The 13,309-nt window shown below is 38.4% G+C and overlaps 1 pseudogene; it reads right to left on the reverse strand.

Annotated features, from left to right (window-relative positions):
* Positions 1-552: 552 nt before the first annotated feature.
* LOC120560910 lies at positions 553-2,203 on the reverse strand (annotated as a pseudogene).
* Positions 2,204-13,309: the final 11,106 nt, after the last annotated feature.

Genomic DNA, 13,309 nt, shown 5'->3' on the forward strand with positions numbered 1-13,309 from the left:
CTGTGTTTGGAGTTTTAAAACGTTCTCGTGGCAGAGATAGAGGCAGTGATGTTTCCTGTTTCCTGTACGGGACTCTCACACCGCCTCAAAACACTCTGACAACTCTGATCTCTGTTACATGATTGGCCACTGCAGCAAGACAAGGTGTCTGCTCTATCAAAATTTTCACCGCTGTGTTTTTTCCATCTTCCCCCGTGGCAACCGCAACCACTACCCCCAATTAATATGTATGGAAAGACCTGCATTTATTGTGGATGCAGACTTACTCTTAAATGAAGTGTTTTTTAAAACTGATTTCTTCTGGAAGTTAAAATAAATGTCTGTGGATTTAACAGAGGTTTTTTAAAAATAGATATTCTGATGCAGTGTTGAAGAGATGAATGCATTAAATTAATTTGTTGACTATGAAATGGAATACATATAATTAAACAAGTCTTAACAATTAAGTATAAATCCATCACCGCATTAAAAAGATAGAAAATAATATCTAAACTAATTATTAACATTTCTTTCCCTGAATGAAAATAAATAAATCAAAGTTAAGTGATTAGTTACTCTGACAGGAGAGATGATCAGAGGGGCAGAGTTTTTACCACCATAATTAAGACTGGGACTGAAGACTGGGAAGAGTTTCTCAGTGAAGGAGCAGCCAGTAAAGGAGTAGATAAGAGCTGCAGCATCTACGTCATAAAAAGGAGACCAGACCCTCCTCATAATCCACAAACACCCCCACCTTCTGAGGAGGAGACTTCGTAGAGAGAAGGACTGAAGGGCCAGCAGCTTAGCTTTAACCATTTCCATTTCTCAACACTATAATCCAGTAACCATTCTGAGGGCTCGCTGTGATGTCTGCCTTCCTGTTGATCGACTCTCTGGCCACCCCTAAAGTCCATTCAGTCTTTTCTTTCACTTGAACCTCAAAGTAAAATCTGCCTGAAGAAAAACTCTGCTTTCCTAAAACACAAACACAATAAGAAAATCTCTCTGGGTTGTCTGGGAGATTCTTCCTCACACCACCGTGATTCACTTGTTTGCCATCATCAGACAAGATGAGATTAGGATGTGCTGTATCAGGATCAAGAGTCACATCCACTGCATACTGCTGGACCCTCTTCAGCTCAGACTCAAGCAGCTTCTTCATCTCTTTACTGAGTGTCTCCTCCAGCTGAACCACAGCTTTCACCACAGTCCCCTCATATGATGATGGATGGACACAGACCTCTGTCCAGTCCTTGGTGGGTGGAGGTTGTTGGATGTTTAGGGACTGGACACTCTGGAGAAGATGGAGGTGGTCTTCAGAGCGTAACACCTGCTCCACCTCAGTGCTTCTCTTCATCAGCTCAGAGATTTCCTGTTCCAGCTCTTTGATGAAAGCTTGGCCTGTTTTTCTGTTGTTTTCTGCTTCTCTTTGATCGTGTCGATGAGCTCATTCAGGCCTCTCTCAACAGACTCCTTCAGAGAAGTGAAGACCTGAACACCTTCTGCTATCTCTCTGTCTGCATCTTCCTCACTGAGGTCGACTGAGTGTTTGATCTCCTGAATCTTCAGTCGTCTCTTCTGGATCATCTGCTGAATTTCAGCCTCTGTCTTCCCCAGCTCTACCTTCTTTCCTTCATATCCTTCCTTCAGAGGAACAACATCATGCATCTTGTGATCTAAAAACAGTGCAGAGCATGCAGACACATGTCTGGTCGGTCTTACAGAACAGCTCCAGAGGTTTATCGTGCTGCCTACACATCCTGTCTTCCAGGTTCTCCACAGGGTCGATCAGCTGATGTCTTTTCAGACCTGACATGGTCAGATGAGGCTCCAGGTGAGTCTCACAGTAGGAGACCAGACACACCAGGCAGGACTTCAGGGCCTTCAGTTTGGTTCCAGTGCAGACGTCACAGGGAACTTCTCCTGGTTTGGACACTTGTTGCTCTGAGCTGCTGCTGCTGGCTTTCTGTTGAGCTGACTGTCTGAACTGAGCAACCATCTCAGAGATGAAAGTGTTGACGTGCAGCTCAGGTTTTGTGTTGAAAACCTTTTTACACATCGGACACAGGTACTGGTCATTAGTATTCCAGTGTTCATTGATGCAGTTCTTGCAGAAGTTGTGTCCACATGGTGTGCTGACAGGATCAGTGAACACATCCAGACAGATGGAGCACAGAAACTGATCTTCAGATGGCAGATAGTTTGCAGCGCCATATCTACACATAGTGTGAATAAAAAGAAAAACATATTAAAATAGAGTTTTAATTATTTAAAAAGGTGTTTTGACTTGCACCAAAATGTGAGCAACAAGGAACACAGTGAAGCTCGCTACTCTGACAAAACAGCACTGAATATATCCACACACGGGGCAGAGCCAGACATTGTACAAATTTGGGGCTCGGCCCGGTTTACAGCGGCTAAACACACTATATATTTTAAGACATTTGAGATAATACAATGCCTAACTATCTGCACTGGGTTGTTGTTGTGGTTGGTGGTGCGTGGTAGTTGCAAGACGTATGTGTAAGTTCAAACATATGCTGTGTTCCAGGCAACCCGTAACCCGTGTTTACATAACCTTCTACTCGCGAAAGTGCCCTGAACGGCTGTCAAACCGTTACCCGTAAACCCATAAGTTACTACCCGTGGACCTCGTGGCAGATCGTTGTACTCCCAGTTACAGGTTTTAACGTCACACACACATAAACAACAGTGGTGACCCTTGTTGATGCTAGCGGTGATTAACGGTGAGAAATAGAAATAAATAGACTCTATGTATACATGTAAATAGACCCTCATGCCCTCTTCAGTCATTTTTGTACATTTTCTCCTAAGGTTTTTTTTCATTTTGTGATCATTTTTGCTGTGTTACTTCTTATGGCATGACATTTTGAAGGAATCCTTCTTTTCAGTCAAATTTTTTAAATCCAGTGTTTTTTACTCTTACATGTCTTTTATACTTAAATGATTCATTTTGTACCCTCTGGACACCTTCGAGGCAAAAATGTCCACGCACAACAAAAACTGTTATTAAATCATCATATATCAATATTTCTTTCTGCTTTTTTCATGAATAACTTACACAACTTCTAACCTAATCAAAACCACCAAACATTCAATCATTTTCAGGATTTTAACCCTTTAAATGCCAGTTTATGTATTTGAAGTATTTCATTTTTTATTACAAAAAAACACAAAAATTATTTTTTTTCCCATATAATGAATAATATGTAGATGGGGCTTTGGTGGGGATTAGAGGCTTTGATATGTCAAAGATAAGCAACAAAACTGATTTGATTGCATTAGTATTTTTTATGTAATTCCAGATACTCCCTCTGGACACCTTTGAGGCAAAAATGGCCCCATTGACTTCCATTATAACCACATGTTTTGATCTCACTGCCTTTACAGTATAAAACCATGCATTCTGTAATGTCAGCATTTCATTTGGAAGAAAACTAGTCATATTTGACATTTTTACAATATTTCACCAGATTCAACCATTTTGCATGAAATTATAGTTATATTATGGAGCTCTGTGTGTTTGTGTGTGAGTGTGTGTGTGTGTGATACGCGGTGCGGTGTGTGTGTGTGTGTGTGTATATGTGTGTGTGTATGTGTGTCTGTGTATATGTGTATATTTGTTTGTGTGTGTGTGTGTGTGTGTGTGTGTGTGTTTTATGAATGCGTGGTGTGTGTGTATGTATGCATGTGTGTGTGTGTGTGTGTGTGTGTGTGTGTGTGTGTGCATGCATGTATGCATGTCTGTGTGTGAGAGAGAGTTTGTGAAAATCTGTAAACAAACAATGATAATTTTAGTGGTCAAAAAAGCGCACCTTACTTTTGCCAGTTATATTATGGAGCCATGTGAGTGTGTGTGTGTGTGTGTGTGTCTGTGTGCATGCATGCGTGTCTGTGTGTTTGTGTAAATCTGGGTGAAAAAGGGCTTCTTTTGAAGGATGCATTTCATGTGTCTTTGAAGACGTGCTTGAATAAAAACATTGCCTCCTGCATTTGTTGTAAACAGAAACAACTATTAGTGTGTTTATGCACCTGGCTCTAGAGAAGGAGAAAGACCTGGAGCAAAGAGAAGGAGCCTTTATCTTCCAGCCAACTGCAGGACTCATCATCATCATCATATTCTTTATTCAGGACACACACAAAATGGTCCATAGCACAATACAAAAACATAGCAAAATACAAACAGATACAAGATAAAACACATACAATAAGAAATGTCTACAACAGTCAAAATTCCACAATACACAAAAAGTGTTCAGATATTAGCATATAGATTAAAAACGCCAGTGGTTCCACAATCTTGAAGTGAACCTAACTGCACTCAATGCAGGGTTCACTAGTGTTGCAATGATGCTGTTGTATGACTCCGTTAGTCTACAAATACATCTGAACATGAGATTCCCGGAGTACAGCAGGACAGGTGAATACATTAACACTTACAAACATTTGGCTTGCACTGCTCCATCGTGGCATTTTACGCAGCAGCCTCATGCCATCATTATATGCCACATTGAGTTTCTGCATACTGCTTTTTTATACGCGCCACAAATGGGCAGTATACATTGGAGTACAAAAAGCCTTTAAAAGCTGGGTGGTCTCTTCTTACAGACAGTGAACACATGCTAAATTTGCGATTCAGCATATTAGCTTGTGCATACAACATGCAATATTGTCTATGAATGTCCCTATCATCAGACAGGTCATCAGTTATATATATCTGAAGATGACACAAGTTTCTGGAGTCTGACAAAATGGTCACTGGTGTCCTCCAACTCTGTGAGTGCCTCTAACCCTTCCTCTGAAAGTGGAGAGGACACTGAAGATCCTGTCCATCCTAACATTGAATGGACAGTGAAGAATTTGGCAAGTCTGGTCTCCATCTAATACTGAGACGCCTAATATATTCAAGCACCGACGGCATGATGCCAGAGCCCACGAGATATGCCATATCAAGAATCCATGATGTGGCATCCCCTTCAACCTTTTCTTCACTCTTGACTTGATCCAGCTGATTCAGGAAATGACAAACCTACACGGGAGGTGTTCAATCTCAGGATGGAGTGATGTGGATGCTCAAGAGAGTCGAACATACATGGGACTTCACACTTGGCTGGTGTGTACCGGTCCAAAGGGGAATGTCCATAGTGGGAGACCAGTCTTCAGGGCCACCATGTCCCACAAACCATTTGAAATAATAAGCGCCAGTTTACAGCACATGCAGGAGACAATGTTTTTATTCAAGCACGTCTTCAAAGACACATGAAATGCATCCTTAAAAGATGCCTTTTTAAGCCCCAAAATGATCATTGCTTGCTTACAGGTTCACGCAAACTCACACACACACACACACACACACACACACACACACACACACACACACACACACACACACACACACACACACACACACACACACACACACACACACACACACACACACACACACACACACACACACACACACACACACACACACACACACACACAAACACACACACACAGCTCCATAATATAACTATAATTTCATGCAAAATGGTTGAATCTGGTGAAATATTGTAAAAATGTCAAATATGACTAGTTTTCTTCCAAATGAAATGCTGACATTACAGAATGCATGTTTTTATACTGTAAAGGCAGTGAGATCAAAACATGTGGTTATAATGGAAGTCAATGGGGACATTTTTGCCTGGAAGGTGTCCAGAGGGAGTATCTGGAATTACATAAAAAATACTAATGCAATCAAATCAGTTTTGTTGCTTATCTTTGACATATCCAAGCCTCTAATCCCCACCAAAGCCCCATCTGGATATTATTCATTATATGGAAAAAATATTTTTTGTTTTTTTGTAATAAAAATGAAATACTTCAAATACATAAACTGGCATTTAAAGGGTTAAAATCCTGAAAATGATTGAATGTTTGGTAGTTTTGATTAGGTAGAAGTTGTTTAAGTGATTTATGAAAAAAAGCAGAAAAGCATATTGATATATGATGATTTAATAACAGTTTTTGTGTGCGAGGACATTTTTGCCTCCGGGTGGCGTAGAGTAAGTTTTTTAAGGAGGGCATGAGGGATAAATAAGCAACGTAAAGTAATTCCGCCATTGTAATCAAAACAATACACATACATGTTTTACTACTTTAGGGTGTCAACGATTCTCCAAATCCCTCTACTTCGATTACATTCTCGATTTTTACTTCTTCTTTTTTAAGCATAGGTTGCTATGCTATTTTTAGACTATGGTTATGGTTGAAGACGACGGTAGTACGCCACCTTGAAGGCTTGGTTGGGGCTTAAAACACCATCGAGCCAGCACAGCAGCTGAGCAGAACGATAGCAAGGGCCAGGGCGAACTCGGGCAGTCCGCTAAATTGTCTTTCTCTCTAATATAACCAATATAAGCTGCTCTGTTTAGGATACAAAACGGCATGCAGGCTAAAAATTCAACCGTGCGCGGTTTTGTGGGATAAAGCTATAAGCAGAAGGAATATCCGCTAACTGCTAGGCTAATGTGCAATGGTAAACACACAGAATATGGCACAGCACATAGCAGAGCTTGCATACTGTGGGAGTTGTTTGTTGACAACGCAAACGTTGTCAACATAACTCACTGGAAATCCAAAATACTTCCACACTACGTGCGTGTCTTCTGATTGGCTGGTAACTAAGTTACAGGAGGTTGACTGACTCGCAGCACTTCAAACGCGGTTTTTTTCCCCGCCTGACAACGGACGGACATGGGGGCGGCAGTATCGACGATTCAATTTTTATTCGATATTCAAGATTGGGACTTAATTTCAATCGAAATCGTGACACCCTTAGAACTACTACAGGTTATGTTTATTAAATGAAGCACAAATTATGTCGCCGATTGAAATCGCTAGTATCAGCTAGAGCTAGCTAACCTCAGCATTAGGTATCCGATGCTAACGCTTAGCTAATGCTAGCTAGAAGGGTTTGTTGTGACTTTGCCTGAAACACTACCGAGTCGTGAGTTGTGACTTGAAGTCGTAACTTACCGGGTTAAAATTGTGTTTGGAACGCAGCGATAGACTAGTCTGAAACTATCTGTAATTAGGTTGGAGTTTACGTACTACTAACCCTTTGAGGGTTGCACCAGCTGAAAAGTTCTAAGGCACAAGTTAAAACTTAAATCTTACACATCACCTTGGTGTATGTAAAGTCCTCTGTAAGATAGAGGTTCTCATAGTGTATCGTTTTAACTTGAAGAATTAAGAGGAGTGACCAACTATTTAGCTTCAGCAAAGCATTGTCAATATATATATATATATATATATTTTTTATATATATATATATATATATATACTGTCAAACAGTTCATATTCTCTAGCGCTGCTTCACAATAAAAGCCTCCCACTAGTTTTCTTGTGGAAAACTTTTATTGTGAACAGAACACATGTTGTGAGGCTGATAGTGATGTTTAGAAGTCAGAGAGACTAAATCTGTTCAGATTACAGATCATCTACAGTCTGTTGGTAATTAAAATCAGCAACAGATCACATGTAGAGCATTCTGACAGCTACTCTGTCATAATAAAAACAACTGGAGACTGTGTACAATCTGATATATGGGTGTGATAACATTATTTTAAATCACAATCGGACCACAGTGTTTCTGTCACTTCCTGTTCAGTCTGAAGGCTGCTGGAATCATAGACAGTGTATATATAGGCTGGAAATGGCTGAAACTGTCCAACTTGAGAGCTGATTTTTGTCCCCTACTACTAGCTACTTGAACACATTACATTTCCTTCCAGCTGCTTCACATTAAAAGCCTCCCACTGGTTCTCTGTTTGAAAGCTTTTATTGTGAAACAGCCAGAGAAGATAGAGGAAGCTGTATTCATGAAGCGATCGGTAAACGGCTATAATAGCAGTAAAGTAGGAAGTAATCTAAACTCCAGTACTGAGACCTGACACAGAGAGACTGTTTAAAGCTGTTAAAGTGGGCTACTGTATAGTGGGCCTGCAGACAAACAGCCATAGTTATATTGTTACCAATTTCACAAGAAATGAAAAGAGAGGAACTTGCTGCCTGAGTAGAGCTGAAGTTTAGTGTTAATCCTGGTTGTAGAAAGTGTAAATGTGATCAGCTGTACTCACCAGTGTTTGGCAGAGACTCTGCTGTGTTGTTGAGAAAGACCTGATGAAGTCAGTTTGAGTTTTCTTTCAGAGAGAAACAGAGACTTGTCTCGACTGCAGCGTGGCTGACACTCTGACAAACTTAACTTAACCTCACTCTGATTTAAACGGTTATTGTGAAATACCAGGATGTTGTCTGGTTAATATGGAGCAAAGATAGAGCTTTATCTTATCTAACAGGTGGGAGGAGGAAGGTGTGTGAGAAGGTGTAGCTTATACCTTTATAGGCCCTTCGCGCGACGGGCATGTTGACATGTCATAGTAGGAACAGCACAGGTGTATCCAAAAAAGTGCTTGATTTTGACCTTGGAAAAGTGTACCAACCCTGAATCTTATCACAAAACAATAATACTAGTAATGAACCAAAGCCAATCATCCTCATGCACTTAGGGAAATTCAAGAAATGGTTGCATCATTAGATCTTGTTGATATCTCTGGCGTTTACTAAATAAAGATATGATGAGGTATACATGGCGCAGAGGAAAACAGGGCAGTAGAATCGATTATTTTCTGATTCCCTTCGCATTGGTTCCTAGAGTATTAAACTGTTGTATTGGTGACAGCTTGAGATCTGATCATAGTCTGGTTACATTGCTGATTGATAATCTGCAATGTTCCAGAGGACGGGTTACTGGAAGTTCAATGTATCGCTTTTAAATGATGATTCATTTGTTGACATTACCAGGAGATTTAACAAGGAATTCTTTGAAGATAATGAAAACTCCTCTCTAATCTACATAGTGGCCCTCATTTATCATTCTTGCGTGAGAACGGGCGTATATGTTGGCGTAAGATTATGCTTTATAACTTTTCACCACCTGATTTATTAAGCTGTGCTGCACCTTTGAAATCCAGGTATACGCAATACCCGCCCGCCCTTGGTAAATGCCGCGGCTGAAAACGATCGTCATTAGAATAACACGCCCCAATATATTCTGGGTTTTGAGGCCTCACCCCTACAATTCACGGCATGGTGAGACGTAATCCGCTAAGAAGCGGCACTTTTCAGAGGTGGAGATTGAAACCCTGATATCTCCGGGTTGTACTAACGTGTGTACTATTTGGCAGCCTGAAAACTGGTATTAAAGGTACTGTAGAAAGAATGTGAGATGGAAGGAGATCACTGATGCGGTCAACAGTGTTGCCGTGGTAAATCGGACTCCAGCTGAAGTTTAGCCTATTTAATTTATACATCCTTGACACATTTTTCTATAGTCCTAATAGTAATATACAGGCTTCTATTGCAATCTCTTAGGCCTACATGTAGGTGTACTTATATTTAAATAAACACAAGGTAGCAGAGTTTATGCAGTGTCTTTTATTTTACTCATGTTTTTTTCATGAGTCGGAACGAGGCAACAGCTGAGGGAGAGCGCTTGTCCCTCCCGCCGTGCTGGACCCTGTCCCCTGACAGCAGAGGGGCTGGAAAAAAGCGCGAAATAACTCCGTCAATGGCAGAAATAAATCATTCACTTGAAAGAGAAACAAAACCTGCGGAATAAATAAAAATGTTGTGCATAGTCATGTTTCCTGTATTGAATATCATTGCTAAACATAACACTATAGGCTACCTTTTAAAAGCTAGGACCGTGTCTTCCCTGCGCGGATGTTGTACAGAACCCCCCAGGCTAAAACAATGTTGCAGACAGGCGATAGAGGTCTTCTTTAGTTTGTCAGTGCATTTTGTGGTGTTAGGGAATTGTTTTTCCGTGCATTTCCACACTAACTCAAAACGTTGCGCACATGTACACCACCTCCTGAACTGGCGTAGGATTTGAGCGCGTCGGACGCCAACGTCCATATTGATAAATCTCAAAGTCACCGTGGTTTTGGGTGTATGCCAGGTGTACGCTGGAAATTTGGTGTACGCACTTTTGATAAATGACGGCCATTGTCTGGGGGTTTTAAATGTTCCCTTTAGAGGACATGCATTAAGATGGGATCAATCAAGAGAAAAAGAAACCTAAAACAGGAACAAGAACTTACTGATGAAATAAATGAACTACAACAATGATTAGATAAAAGTTATGCAACTGAAAACAGAAATATTAATTAAAAGAAAACAAGATAAATTGGAGAGTCTTTATCAGGAACGGGTAAACGGAGTTATGGTTAGGTCACACGCTGCTTGGATGGACAAGGGAGAGAAGTGTACAGCACATTTTTTTACGGTTAAACCAAAGAAACTCTGTTAAAAAGAATATCATGAGTTTATATAGAAATGATGACTTAGTTACAAATCCACTAGAAATATTGCAGGAAGAATTAGAATATTTTAAAGCTCTATACTTTAACGATACTTCGAGCCCCTAAATGGCGTGGACTGAGCAATATTTCCCTTAAACAATGTCTCTGTACTTTCTACCTCGCAGCAATTAAGCTGTGAAGGTGGAAATAACAGAGCAGGAGTTATTGGAAGCAATTAATTCATTTTCATTTGGTAAATCTCCTGGTATCGATGGAATCCCTACCGAGATGTATAAGATTTTCTTTACAGATATTAAAAAATCCCCTATTAGAATCTTTCAATTTTTCTTTTCTACAAGGTATATTATCTAATCTAACTCACAAAGAGAGGGAGTTATCTCAATACTCTAAAACAAAATCCTGATGGGAAATATAAAGATCCCAAATGGTTAAAAAATAGGTCCATTGACCCTGCTCTGTTGTGATACTTGTATTTTAACTAAATGTATTGCTTTAAGAATAAATAATTGGAGATCTTATAAAAACAATCAGATAAGTTTTATTAAGGGAAGATTTATTGGAGACGGCTTGAGACAAATACTGGACACTATAGATTTTATGAGAAACATCAGGAACCAGGATTATTGTTTGTTGCTGACTTTGAAAAGGCGTTTGATAAAGTAACAATGGAAGTTCATAAAACAATGTCTTGGCTTTTTTAATTTTGGGAATAATTTAATACAGTGGTTTAAACTCTTTAAAATCATCCTGTTAGTCGAAGATCAATAACGGTCATATGTCAGACACTTTTTATTAATGCAAGGAGTCCATCAGGGTTGTCCTTTGTCGCCATATCTTTTATTTTATGTATTGAAATTCTAAAAATTAGAATTAGGAACAATCCAGATATACCAGGTTTATTTCCAAACAGTCAAGAGATTAAGCTGACAATGTATGCTGATGATGTAACCTTTTAATAAAACCAACACAATCCACTTTGGAAGGATTAATAAAGGAATTAAATACTTTTTCAAAAATATCTGGATTGAAACCAATTTTGAGAAATGTAATATTTTGAGAATTGGGACATTAAAAACACAAATTTTATTTTTAAACAGTTCAGCTCCTGTTAAATGGATTAATGGAGAAGCTAATATATTAGGGATTTATTTACCGACAACTTTAAAGATATTGTTAAATATAATTATGAGAGAATGATGGAAAAGGCAGATAGAATTTTACAACCTTGAGGGGGGAACTCTCTGACAATTGAAGGAAAAGTAACTCTGATTAATACATTAGTAATTCCACAATTTGTCCACTTACTAATGCTTCTTCCTTCACCTAGCATAAAATTCTTCAAACATTTTGAACAATTTTTTTCAAATTTATATGGAATGATAAACCAGATAAAATTAAAAGGCAGTATTTATATAATTCTTATGATAACGTGTGGACTGAAGTTAAAAAATCTTCAAATGATGGACTGTTCCTTGAAAGCCTCTTGGGTGACTAAAATTTATCACAACAAACAATGGATTACGAGCCAGAGATTATATTCAGCCTTTTCCTTCTTCTAACAATCTATTTTTTTTTACCAATTAAAAACAGTACATATTGATAAAGAATTTCAAAAATAGTTTAAAATAATTATCACCATTCTTCAAGGATGCACTGAAGGCTTGGTTGAATTTCCAGTACCACCCTCCAGATACAACTCAAGATATTCAGACACAGGTGCTATGGATGAATTCAAACATTACGTTGGAGACAAGCCATTGTTGTGGGAGGAATGTGTTAAAAATGGGTTCATTTTTGACAATGACCTTTTAGACTTATCTGGAGATTTTATTTTTATAATTTCTCTCGATCGGTTACAATTTAATCAGCTAATTTCTGCAATTCCCAAAATTTGGAGAAAAGAAATTTGCAAAATGGTAAGAAGAATAAATTAATGGTTTGTCTCCCACCAATAAGATGTTTAAAATGGTTATCTGGTGCAAAGATAAATAAAATAATATATATTTGGAAATTAAATATCACAAGCACTGCACTTTTTCCACACAGAACCTGCCCGTTTTGTGAAGACGAATTTAATGAACCAATTTTGTGGAAAGATTACTTTAAAACAATCTATAGAACTACAATTGATTTATATTCCAGAATATTTCAACTTAAAATCTTTTATAAAATGATTGCAACAAAAAAAGTCTCTGATTAAATGGCAGATAGAAAAAGACCCTTCTGTAAGGTTCTGTGGGGATGAGGAGGAGGACCTGATGCATTTGTTTTATTTTTGCCCTGCATGTGGCTAAATTTTGGTTCAATACACAGATATGGTTAAGGTCTATGGATATTGTTTTGCTAATCACACCCTCAGAATATATTGTTATGTGTATTTGAGGGTAAATGCAAACACTTTTTGAATATGATTATTTTGATAGGTAAAATGTTTATTTTTAAAGCTAAAGCTATATCAAATGTATGTATAAAACACTTTAAGAATAGAGTTTATCATCAGCATATGCTAGAAACAATTATAGCAACAAATAACAACAGAATAACTGAGCATGAAAAGAAATGGAATGTCTTGAATTAGAGGATTGATTTATATAAAATTTTTTACTCCTTTGTTATTAATTTTGTTTGCTTTGTGCTTCTTTTTTTTATAGTTTGTTTGAAAGAAAAACGTATGAATGGGTGAATGGAGGAAGTGGTATGAATGAAGGAAGGGGGGGTGGGGGGGGGGGGAAGGCGAAAAAAAAAAAAAATAAATAATGGAACAAAGAATGGAAGGAACTGCACTATAAACATGTAATAACCTTTATACCCGTAATAATGATCATATTGTGTTCTGTAGACACTATAAACATGTAATAACCTTCTAATACCCGTAATAATGACACAATTGTATTCTGTAGACACTATAGACATGTAATAACCTTTCATACCCGGTGTAA

Source organism: Perca fluviatilis, chromosome 1 (assembly GCF_010015445.1).
Source record: "Perca fluviatilis chromosome 1, GENO_Pfluv_1.0, whole genome shotgun sequence".
Taxonomy (NCBI): domain Eukaryota; kingdom Metazoa; phylum Chordata; class Actinopteri; order Perciformes; family Percidae; genus Perca; species Perca fluviatilis.